The 10,616-nt window shown below is 43.7% G+C and overlaps 1 long non-coding RNA gene and 7 other non-coding genes across 10 annotated transcripts; all 8 read right to left on the bottom strand.

Annotated features, from left to right (window-relative positions):
- Positions 1 to 5,429: 5,429 nt before the first annotated feature.
- Positions 5,430 to 9,830, bottom strand: LOC121678459. 3 transcript variants are annotated; one of them, XR_006021238.1, is made up of 10 exons: positions 9,715 to 9,830; positions 9,114 to 9,180; positions 8,428 to 8,513; positions 8,131 to 8,194; positions 7,252 to 7,348; positions 6,835 to 6,925; positions 6,424 to 6,506; positions 5,881 to 5,945; positions 5,696 to 5,769; positions 5,430 to 5,553 (listed from the first exon to the last, which is right to left on the bottom strand). It is a non-coding gene; the product is annotated as an uncharacterized LOC121678459 (long non-coding RNA). The 3 variants fall into 3 exon arrangements; XR_006021239.1 differs by lacking the exon at positions 5,696 to 5,769 and having other exon boundaries at positions 8,131 to 8,219; XR_006021237.1 differs by lacking the exon at positions 5,696 to 5,769 and having other exon boundaries at positions 9,715 to 9,829.
- Positions 5,683 to 5,799, bottom strand: LOC121678610. Its single transcript, XR_006021291.1, has one exon. It is a non-coding gene; the product is annotated as a small nucleolar RNA SNORA26 (small nucleolar RNA).
- On the bottom strand, positions 6,041 to 6,165 carry LOC121678607. The gene has a single exon (XR_006021289.1). It is a non-coding gene; the product is annotated as a small nucleolar RNA SNORA26 (small nucleolar RNA).
- LOC121678605 lies at positions 6,666 to 6,790 on the bottom strand. Its single transcript, XR_006021287.1, has one exon. It is a non-coding gene; the product is annotated as a small nucleolar RNA SNORA26 (small nucleolar RNA).
- LOC121678604 lies at positions 7,083 to 7,207 on the bottom strand. The gene has a single exon (XR_006021286.1). It is a non-coding gene; the product is annotated as a small nucleolar RNA SNORA26 (small nucleolar RNA).
- LOC121678608 lies at positions 7,924 to 8,042 on the bottom strand. The gene has a single exon (XR_006021290.1). It is a non-coding gene; the product is annotated as a small nucleolar RNA SNORA26 (small nucleolar RNA).
- LOC121678606 lies at positions 8,261 to 8,385 on the bottom strand. Its single transcript, XR_006021288.1, has one exon. It is a non-coding gene; the product is annotated as a small nucleolar RNA SNORA26 (small nucleolar RNA).
- On the bottom strand, positions 8,946 to 9,064 carry LOC121678603. The gene has a single exon (XR_006021285.1). It is a non-coding gene; the product is annotated as a small nucleolar RNA SNORA26 (small nucleolar RNA).
- Positions 9,831 to 10,616: the final 786 nt, after the last annotated feature.

Genomic DNA, 10,616 nt, shown 5'->3' with positions numbered 1-10,616 from the left:
TTGGCAGGTCTGCTTTTCTCCAAAGGTGGCCTGTTTTTAACTAAGAGAGCGAGAGTGTACTGTGTACTGTGTCCATGACCAGGATGTCACGTTCTGTTCACATCATAACAGTGGCTATAATTCAATTCAGCACCCAGTCCTTCTCACGTGGACCCTTCCAGAAGCTCCTTCAACCATCGTCGCCTCTCCGCTTCTCAATGGGCAAGAAATGCTATGGGGGGGTTTTTTCCGAGCAGTAATGAGAACGAGAGTATGGGTTCATACGCACGTTTTTGTTGTTGGCAGATCTATTCTGATCGCTGGAGCAGGCAGTAGGGCGGACAAGCCCGAACCCCTCTTCTCCAAGGCCCCCCCCCGCTGCTAGCCTCGGATCTGAGTCAGCCGGCGAACCTCCGCTGAATTAATTTTTCAGTTGCGCACCGAGAGGAAATGATCCATAATTCAGGCCTTTGTTCTGTGGGAGAGCAGACCTGGCACAGGAGGGTCACCCCGGAGTCTGGTTTTCAGAGCAACTCAAGGTTTACTAGAGCTCTTCAAGGGGTCAGGGGGGGGAAGCAAGCAGTGAGGCACGTGGGACTGTGTGCGTGTGTGCGTGTATTTGTGTGTGTGTGTGAGTGAGAGAGAGAGCGAGAGAGAGAGTGGAAGAGAGAGAAAAAGAGTGAGTGTGTGTGTCTGTGTCAGACAGAGAGTGAAAGAGAGTGAGAGAGTGGAAGCGTGTGTGTGTGTGTGTGCCAGACAGAACTAGAGAGACTTAAAAATTAAAAAAAAAACTGAACAGAGTGGCTGTTATGCACATGAAATCAAAACACAGCATCACTGTGTCTGTATTTATGCATGCGAGAGTTTGTGTGTGTGTGTGTGTATGTGCATGTGCATGAAAGACTCAAAACAAGGTCCAGCTGATGTGTGTGTGCAAGCATAATTCTGTTTGCTTTGTGTGTCTGTATTTGTGTGTATGTGTGTGTGTGTGTGTACGTGTGTGTAGTACATGCATGTGACTGATGGTGCTCCTTGTTTTAGGGTAGCAGCCAAGTCATGCAGTGCTGGAGTCGGGTCCAGTGGTTCCGTCGCTGCCCTGGCCAGAAAACGTGCCACGGTACATACCGCCCTGCTAGACCGCTCCAAAAAGACGGAGGAACAGAGCCGAAAGGAGACGACCGAGTGGCTGAGTCCAGAGCTGCTCCGCCTGAGAACCATTAGGCACAGCTGCTAAACACACCACGAGCAAAGCAACCCAGCCATTGAATCTCTCTCTCTATCTCTCTCTCTCTCTCTCCTTCTCCTCTTCTCCAGCCATTGCACCTCACTCTCTCTCCTCCCTTCCTCTCCAGCTGTTGGTCCCCTCTTTCTCTCTCTTTCTCCTCCCCTCCTCTCCAGCCATTGTACCCATCTCTCTCTCTCTTTCTCTCTCTCTCTCTCCAGCCAGTTTTTTCTTTCTCTCTCTCTCCTCTTCTCCAGCCATTGTACCCCCCCTCTCTTTTCTCCCTCTCCTCTCCTGTCCTCTCTCTTTCTCCCTCTCCTCTCCTGTCCTCTCTCTTTCTCCCTCTCCTCTCCCGTCCTGATGTTGATCCGCTCCTCCTCATTTCTCATGCAAGTAGTGACGTGGCCGCAGGCCAGACAGGGCCACCACCACTGCAGCACCATGGCGCTCTGCACAACAACGCACTGTTTGCCCAAACACACCCAACGTTTCCCCCCACGTTTCCAAGATAACCGCTCTCTTCCCCGCCTGGGACTTTTTATGGTCTGTCCCCGAAATAGCTACAGGGGCCTGAATTTGAACTTGTGTTTTTTAATAAAAGTTTTTTTTCCATCTACTCCTGTTACATTGTGTGCTTTAAAACCGCGTTTGGGATCCATCAGTGTCTCCTGGTCAAATGCGGGGGAAAGGATCTTTCGGAGGCCTCTGCAATTCCCTGTCTCCCCGTGAGTCGTTTGAGGCGAGGAGAGCAACATTGTGCAATACTCTGTTCTGGGGGATTAGCGCAGGAACTGAATGTCTCTTGCCTGTTTCTCATACTGGATGTTTCTGTATTTGAAGTGAACAACTGAGGCATAAGCATGCAGCATTAAAAATCACACGCCACATGGAAGAGGAGGAGAAAGGAGAAAATCCTGCTTGCTGAGCAATCAGGGCAATTACAGTTCTTTCCGCAGAAAAAGGCACAGGGCTGCTTAGAACATCTTGTACCAGAGACGCGGAACCAGACCAACAAAGCCCAGCCGTGGTTAATGTTCACCTGCCAATCAATGGGATTCGGCATGGGCTGGCAGCATGTCCGTCAGCAAGCTTTCTCTCAGACAAACCACAACGGCACATACCGAAACCTTGGCCGCCACTCGGCATCTTACTTGGCCATTTACCCAGAGTCCTCTCGCCATCCCCCGACCGCAGATTGTCAACACAGATCACACTGTTGCCTTTGACTCCTCAGATGGCTTTCTCCTCTCCTTGTTTTCATTTTACCTCCTTTTTACCCCAGCATGTCCTTGAAGTCTGTTGTTTACCCTAAGCTGTTCTCCCCCCCCCCCCCCAATTCTTTCTTGTTGCTGTTTATGTTGGTATTGTAGTAGACAGGGAGGTAATTGTCACTGGAATGTTGTGAGGCCATTGAAACAATAGATGCTTATAGTGCTTAACCATGGGCGCTTGGATTCCCCCCGGGTATACCCTAGGCCTAGGGGGACTGAGGAACCTGCCCCCTCACACGCTCTACCTGCCCCACCCCATCCTGACACTCCCACCCCAGTGCTGCATTACTTGGGTCTAATTGAAGTCCAGAGTGATTGCTAATTACCGGTCTCTCTCTGTCACTCACGGTTTTGTATTCAGTTTGTAAGATTACAAAGGCAACAGACTGAAATCGTTTAGAGTTTCTCAAAGTCTGTGAAAGGAACAACCCATTCCCATCTCTCTCTCAATCCCAATCTCTCTCACTCACACTGCCAAATCCAATCAAAACCCTACTCCTGCTTTCATCAGTTTCTATACAGCAGGGAAAATAAGTATTGAACACTTCAACATTTTTTTCAGTAAGTATACTTCCAGTGAGGCTATTCGCATGAAATTGTCACCGGACATTAGTATTAACTTAAGTAATCCACACACATATAAAAATCCAAACATTAATGTCTAAAAGTAGTGTTATGAGTAAAAAAGTGGAATGGCACAGGGAAAAAGTATTGAACACGCTAAGAAAAAGCAGTACACAAAGGCGAGGAATGACAAGGAACAAACTGGAATCTATAAGTAGTTAGAGAAATTGTCCCTCCTATCTGTGCAAATTGATATAAAATGGGTTAGTACATACTGGTGGGCTATAAAAAGGTTTTTTATTACCAAGGTGTCACACAAGAAACATTTCACGATGGGTAAAGGCAAAGAGCTCTCCCAAGACCTTTGCAACCTTATTGTTGCAAAACATATCAATGGAACTGGTTACAGATGCACTTCAAAACTTCAGAATCATCCAGCAAGCAGTATTGGAGCCATTATCTGCAAGTGGAAGAAACATCACTGCATCATCAACTGACCATGCACAGGATCTCCTTGCAAGATTTCTGACCAGGAAGTCAGAAGGATAGTCAGAAGAGCCAAGGACCACTCTGAGAAAGCTCCAGAAAGATTTGGAGGCAGCAGGTACAATTGAGAAAATCATAGGTAATGCACTCCACCGCCATGGCCTCTATGCACGCTCATCCCGCATGACTCTATTGCTGAAGAAAAACATGTTAAAGCTCGTTGAAAGTTTGCTACACAACATTTGAACAATCCTATGAAATACTGAGAGAATGTATTCTGGTCAGGCAAGAGCAAAATTGAACTTTTCAGATGTCATACTACACACCATATTTGGAGGAGAAATGGCACTGTGCATCACCCTAAAAATACCCTACCAACAGTGAGGTTTGGAGGTGGTGGCATCATGGTGTGGGCTGTTTTTCATCTCATGGTACTAGCAGACTTCATACAGTTGAAGGAATGATGAATGGAGTCATTTTGTTCTGGGAGAATCTTTACTTCCACCAGGATGATGAGGATGAGACCTAGACCTTCCAGCAGGACAATGATCCAAACCATTCAGCAAAGAAGCTCTCAATTGGTTTCAGAGAAAGGAAATCAAGGCCCTGACTTCAATTCAATTAAACAGTTTTGGAAGTTAACTAAAGATCAGGATTCACAAGAGGGACCCCTGAAATATTCAACATTAAAGGACTATCTGTTTAAAAGAATGGGCCAAACTCACACCAGAATACTGTGACTGATTAGTTTCGTCATACAGGAAATGCCTTGAAGCTGTCATTACGAATAAAGGCTTTTCCACAAAGTATTTAAGAAATTTCAGCAGGCGTGTTCAATACTTTTTTCCTGTGTCATTCCACTTTATTACACATAACTCTACCTATGGACATTAATGTTTGGATTTTTTTATACGAGTGGATTATCTGAGTTAATACTAATGTCTGGTGAAAATTTCATGCAAATAGCCTCATTGGAAGTATACTTAAAAAACTGAAAAAAATGTTGACGTGTCCAATACTTATTATCCCCACTGTAAATGTATGTTTCATGCATGTTACAGGTATTCACCACCCATTCCCCCAAGCCTTCTCATATGTCTATTTCCTTCAACATGTTTCTTTACTCGAAGATATATCTAATCAGCCTTTTAGCCTGCATTATTCGGAGTCACGGTAGCTTTCTTTGTAAGTGTGAGTCACGTACACAGTCGGCTGTGACCTCACATGTAAACAATGATAATGATGCAGCAGCATCATGGGACTCCATCATGAGGCCCCAGCTTGCATGGGATCTTAAGTGACAGCGGGTGGCACTTAGCAGGCTGTTATCCCCAACCACTCTGCAGCCATTACACACACCCCACACCAACATCAGGTCTATTTTAAGAACTAATGCCACTAGACCCATGACTGACAGAAAGCGGTATGTGTGTACGTGTTTTATCCCAAGATTTTAGTTTGAACAGTCTCTCCCACTCCTTTCAAGGTCAGGCTTGGATACTGTCGAACACAGACCTACTGATCTGTTAGTGGACCTTGACTATATTTCGTCTTTAGCAAGGCAGCTACCAGGGGAATGTGTGATTTGACACGTCAACAATTTTCCACCATCTCCATTCTGAGTATGATTACTTTAAGTAGAAATGTGGGTATGTGATGTTGTATGATGTATATATTTATATAATGTACATGCATTGTCGTCAAAGATATCAGTGTTTCTACAAAACAGAGGCCCATAAACTGATCCATGTGTGAGAATTCAATTACCTGATATATTTCTGTAGAAAACCAGTCTCAACTGTTTGGCCTTTTGTGAATTAATGCATTTACCAATGGTGCACTCATGCCTGCTCATGTTGGTAGTCTTATGCATTGCAAGTATTCTCACATTCAACCACAGACAACAATTGCAAGTTGAAATATTTATTGTCAAATTTCTGACATAACACTACTTCATATTTGCCACTGTAAAACATCTCAGTCTTTATGACCTTGCATGTTCCCTCATTCATTCAGACCAGTAGCAGAAACCTGTTGAGCCAAAGGGGAAAAAAATAAAATGTCTAGTTAATCAAGCCTTGTTCTTTTCCCACAATCAATGTAATTTAAGGATGCTCCATGATCACTAGGTCCATATATTACTCCAAAGTATGCTTATTAACATGTTTCTTACGACAGGATCCAAGCTCAGTGGATTGACATCTGACCTGGGTTTTAGCAAGTCCCTCTACCCCTCAATAATGGCCACTAGACACACAGACAGCATCCAGTGGGCAGAGCATAGAAGGAATGGTGGCACACGCTACACCATGCATGTATGGAGTAATTCTATAGCCACTGTACGAGTAGTTTTATTACCTGTAGGCTGAGCAGAATGCAGGTCTCCATCTATGCAAGCAACGCCAGGCCACCACACCATTCACCTGAGCAACATGAAGAAACATTTGGACAAGGCGCTTCAACTGAAACAATCGTTTTCAATTTCATGAAAGAAACTAAATCTGAAAATCTAAAGGAAAAATGTATCTTCCGACAGGATCCAAAGCAAGGTGTTGGCCTTCGCTTTAGGTTTTTGAAAGACTTTATAGACTTCCTCTTCCCCCCTGTGTTAGTCATTTAGGACACAAAGTCTTAAATGGGCAAAAAAGGGGATAATTCATATAAAGGACTAGGGTTGGGTATCGTTTCAATTTGAACGATTCCGATTCAAATTCCGATTTCTTATTTCGATTCCGGTTATGCGCTTCTTCGTTGGTGTTCAGCCGTTCGGCGGACTGGGAATCGAAACTAGGAATCAAAATTTAAACTTTTCAACGATTCTGGGAAAAACGCAAAGATAATCCCGGTTCCAACCAATACTCGATACCCAAGCCTATAAAGGACATCAAGAAACGTTATTACCTTCCAAACAGTCAGGAAACGGCCTGCCTTTCGTCCAGTTAGAGGTCCTGCTTTAAGCTGGGCTCCTGATCATACCATGGGCTCTGGGTAAGTAGAAATAAAGAGGATGGGAAAGTTAAACATCCTCTTCAACCAATCAACCGCACCAAAAACTCCTTGGTGTAGGTAATTAAACCAGAAATTAACATTTGAAACCAGAACAGAAAAAAAGTCTGAAAATCTAATCATGACATTTCAAAGAAAGTTGTATCTTCCGACAGGATCCAAAGCAAGGTGTTGGCCTTCGCTTTAGGTTTTTGAAAGACTCTATAGACTTCCTCTACCCCCCTGTGTTAGTCATTTAGGACACAAAGTCTTAAATGGGCAAAAAGGGGACCACTCATATGAAGGACATCCAAGAAACTTCATTACCTTCTAAGTCATCTGCATGTCAGGTGACGTACTGCCTTGTTTCCAGTTAGAGGTCCTGCTTTAAACTTGGCTCCTGATCATACCATGAGCTCTGGGTAGGAAGACATGAAGATGGCAAAATTAAACCCAATATCACCACAACCACACCAAAAACACTTCTTGTTGTAGATAACAAAACCAGAAACTAACATTTGAAACCAGACCGGAAACAAAATCTGAAAAATCTAACCATGACCCATTTCAAAGAAAGTTGTATCTTCCGACAGGATCCAAAGCAAGGTGTTGGCCTTCGCTTTAGGTTTTTGAAAGACTTTATAGACTTCCTCTACCCCCCTGTGTTAGTCATTTAGGACACAAAGTCTTAAATGGGCAAAAAGGGGACCACTCGTATGAAGAAAGCCAAGGACGGCTCATTACCTCCCAAGCCATTTGCACATCAGGCCACTTTCCCGCTTGAAGACAGAAGTCAGAAGTCCTGCCCCACACTGGGCACCTTCTGCTCACTCCACAGATTCTGAGTGGGGAAAGAAGTGAAGTAGAGGAAGATAAGATTCACACGCTTAACAGCTAACTACATGCAATATCTTTGACTGGCAGGCGGTGGTTGCCTAGCAGCTAAGGAGCTGGCATGTGGAAGGCAGAAAAGTATTGGGTTCAGTACCACTGTGCCCTTGAGCAGGGCACTTACACCCCGAGTAGCTCTTGGGAGACCTTCCTAATAACCGATCCATGTAAGCCGCTTTGGATAAAAGTGCCAACCAAATGGATCAGTACATGCATCACTAGAAGAGCACTTGGAGAGCAGAGGCTTGCACAGAGGCCAAATGCCATATCTTTCAACACCGGAGAAAGTGAAACTAACTTAGCAGAGCCACTTTGTGGGTCGCGTCGGTTCCAAAGTTTACCAGGTTTAATATGTGGCTCATGCTACACCTTTCCAGTAAGGCCCAAGAAAATCGGCCCAAAAATGTGTGATCATGCTTAAACAAACAAACAGCACTGCAAACACCTCCTTGGTGGAGGTGACCAGACCTCAAGGTGTACATGTAAAAGCACAAGAATGGACTGGCTAACACTACTTGCATGAAGACGTGTACCTCCCGACATGTCCAGAGGCAGAGGTAAGGCCCCTGCCCCAGGTTTAAGAGAGGGATCTCTCTACCCCCCAGTAATGGCCACTAGACACACGGGCAGCATCCAGTGGGCAAAGCATAGAAGGGATGGTGGCAGGCGTGCACACACACACACCGCATGTATGCCGTTATTCTACAGCCACTGCATGAGTAGTTTTATTACCTGTAGGCTGGGCAGAATGCAGTACTCATCTATGCAAGCAACGCCAGGCCACATTACCATTCACCTGTGCAACAGAAGAAACATTCAAACTGGAAGAAATTTCCAACTAAAAATGTCACATTTTAAAGAAAGTTGTATCTTCCGACAGGATCCAAAGCAAGGTGTTAGCCTTCGCTTTAGGTTTTTGAAAGACTCTATAGACTTCCTCTACCCCCCTGTGTTAGTCATTTAGGACACAAAGTCCTAAATGGGCAAAAAAGGGGACCGCGCATATGAAAGTTTAAACATCTTCATTACCTTCCCGGTAATTTGCTTATCAGGTCATTGCATGCCTTGCTTCCAAACTGCCCTTAGCTGGTGGCCTTGTGCTCACTCCACAAGTTCTGTGTGGGAAGAAATGAAATAATAATTGGATTGGCAGATAAGGGTGGAAGTATACTTCTGCCGACATGCATTTGGGTGTCCCCAAAGTATGCCTGCATTATTGCTGTTGTGGGCATGTGTCAACATGCATCAGCTTTCCGTGCAGACTGCGCTGATGACTAAAATAGTGTCTTGCATACAGTACACATAGACAGTGTCTACAGAAGCATACTTTGCACTGAACCAAATTCTCAATAAAAGCATTGTCATCTGTTGACATATGCAAACCATGGGCTGCACTCAGTGATAACAAAACCACATGGTTGTATTTAATCATTGCAGATGATATTCAACTATTCTGATGAAGGATCCCTAATGCATTTCTACTGAGAAAAGCACACCCATATACATTCTTCCTTTACACACACAGCTATGTCTCAGTGGTCAACTGAAAGTGTTTCTCCCGACAGGATCCAAAGTAAGGTGACAGCCTTTACTTTAGGTTTATGAGAGAACTCTTCTACCCCCCTGTGTTTGACACTTAAGACATTTTTGAGTCTTAAATGGGCAAAAAAGGGGTTAAGTTACAAGAAATAAAATTAGACTTTGTTTTGACTTACCCATGTGCTTCCTTTCTGAAACTACTCGTTCCATTCTTGACCTTTAGGTTCATAATGACCCAAGATCCTGTTTTGAATAAGAATGCATTAGACGAGGTCAGAATGGTCTGAAGAGTATTACTAGCAATACTTGATTTGTTTGCACTCATAAAGTGCTGTCAGCTTTCTTTCCGCAGTTTAGCAAGTCATCTGCTAGCAGGCAAAGTGCGTCTGGTCTAGACCGACTAGCCTCATACCCCAACCACGTGGAAAGAAGCCATTACAATATCTGCAACTTCGCCATCATTAAAGTACTGACCTACTGGATCGCTTGACTACTGTGTTTAGTCAAGTTATGTGCGTTTTTCACATTCGCATCCTGCTCTTCGTGGATACTCAGGTTAGATTCAATTGGTACGATAAGCAAAACGACCGGGCCTACGACCACCTAAACGTGCTAACGTTAGCTTACTAAAATAAGTAGCTTCCTAGTAAGTGAAAGAACACAGTTTTTCACCTCACATGCTTGTAATGAGCTCGGACAAATCATGTGCAATTACTGAGATAGAGCAACAAAACAAAAAGCTGTTCAATGACCAAAATAAATTCTGTAAAAACTTACATTAATAACTTCTCACACGGAGCCTCCATAGATGCAGTCTTTCCACCTAAGCATGCCGCTCTGAAAGACTTGAGTGAAAGCGGAAGAAGTGGACCACGTGACGGGGAGGTCTATTAAAGGGGAAATGCTAGAGGCGAAATCGCACGAAATGGATGAATGATGAATGATGAATTCATGATGAATGAGTGGATGAGCATATGAATGAATGAATGAATTAATTAATTAATTGATTAATAATTAATGAACTAAGTGATATTTTATTTATTGGAGCTTAAAGTTAGCTGAACATTAGTGATTCAATGAAAAAAGAAAAAGGGAAAAAAAAATTGAGACACTCACTGTTTAAAAATAAAAAGTTTTTCTTACTGGCTACAATGCCTATGCGTTTCAGCTTTAAGTCTTCATCAGGGCCAGACAAACACAGGTGTACCTGTTAGAGAGAGGTGAGAGTAGTCACATGACCTAAGTCCCATCCCTGCAAGCCTACACAACAAAGACTCACACACATAATAATCTCCAAACATATAAAGTTTTGGGGAAATTCAAGGACTGCAAAGAAGCACATAAAGTGATTGTTTTCTGCTAGGACTATTTATCCATTTCATTCGAAAGACTTGAAAGTCATTAGGGCTACTGTAAAGATGCTAATGTTATCACCTGCCACCTCTCAGCATCTTTTATGTGATTTCATTGTAGAGTGCAACTCAAACCTGTTGAATCCATTTTTATTTTTCATGTGTATACACTTATTTGTGTGAATAGGCTATCTACTGGTCTGTATGGCTGCAGATGTTTGCTTGTTGTATGGTAAGGTAGTATGTGCACTATGTGCATATAAGCACTTGCTATATTTGTTGCGCACAGAGGCTGCTTTGTTGGTGATTTTGTGTTGTTTGGTTTGG

This window comes from Alosa sapidissima, chromosome 12 (genome assembly GCF_018492685.1).
Source record: "Alosa sapidissima isolate fAloSap1 chromosome 12, fAloSap1.pri, whole genome shotgun sequence".
Classification (NCBI taxonomy): domain Eukaryota; kingdom Metazoa; phylum Chordata; class Actinopteri; order Clupeiformes; family Clupeidae; genus Alosa; species Alosa sapidissima.
The sequence above is the reverse complement of the archived record's forward strand: the minus strand, read 5'-3'. Positions and strand labels throughout refer to the sequence as shown.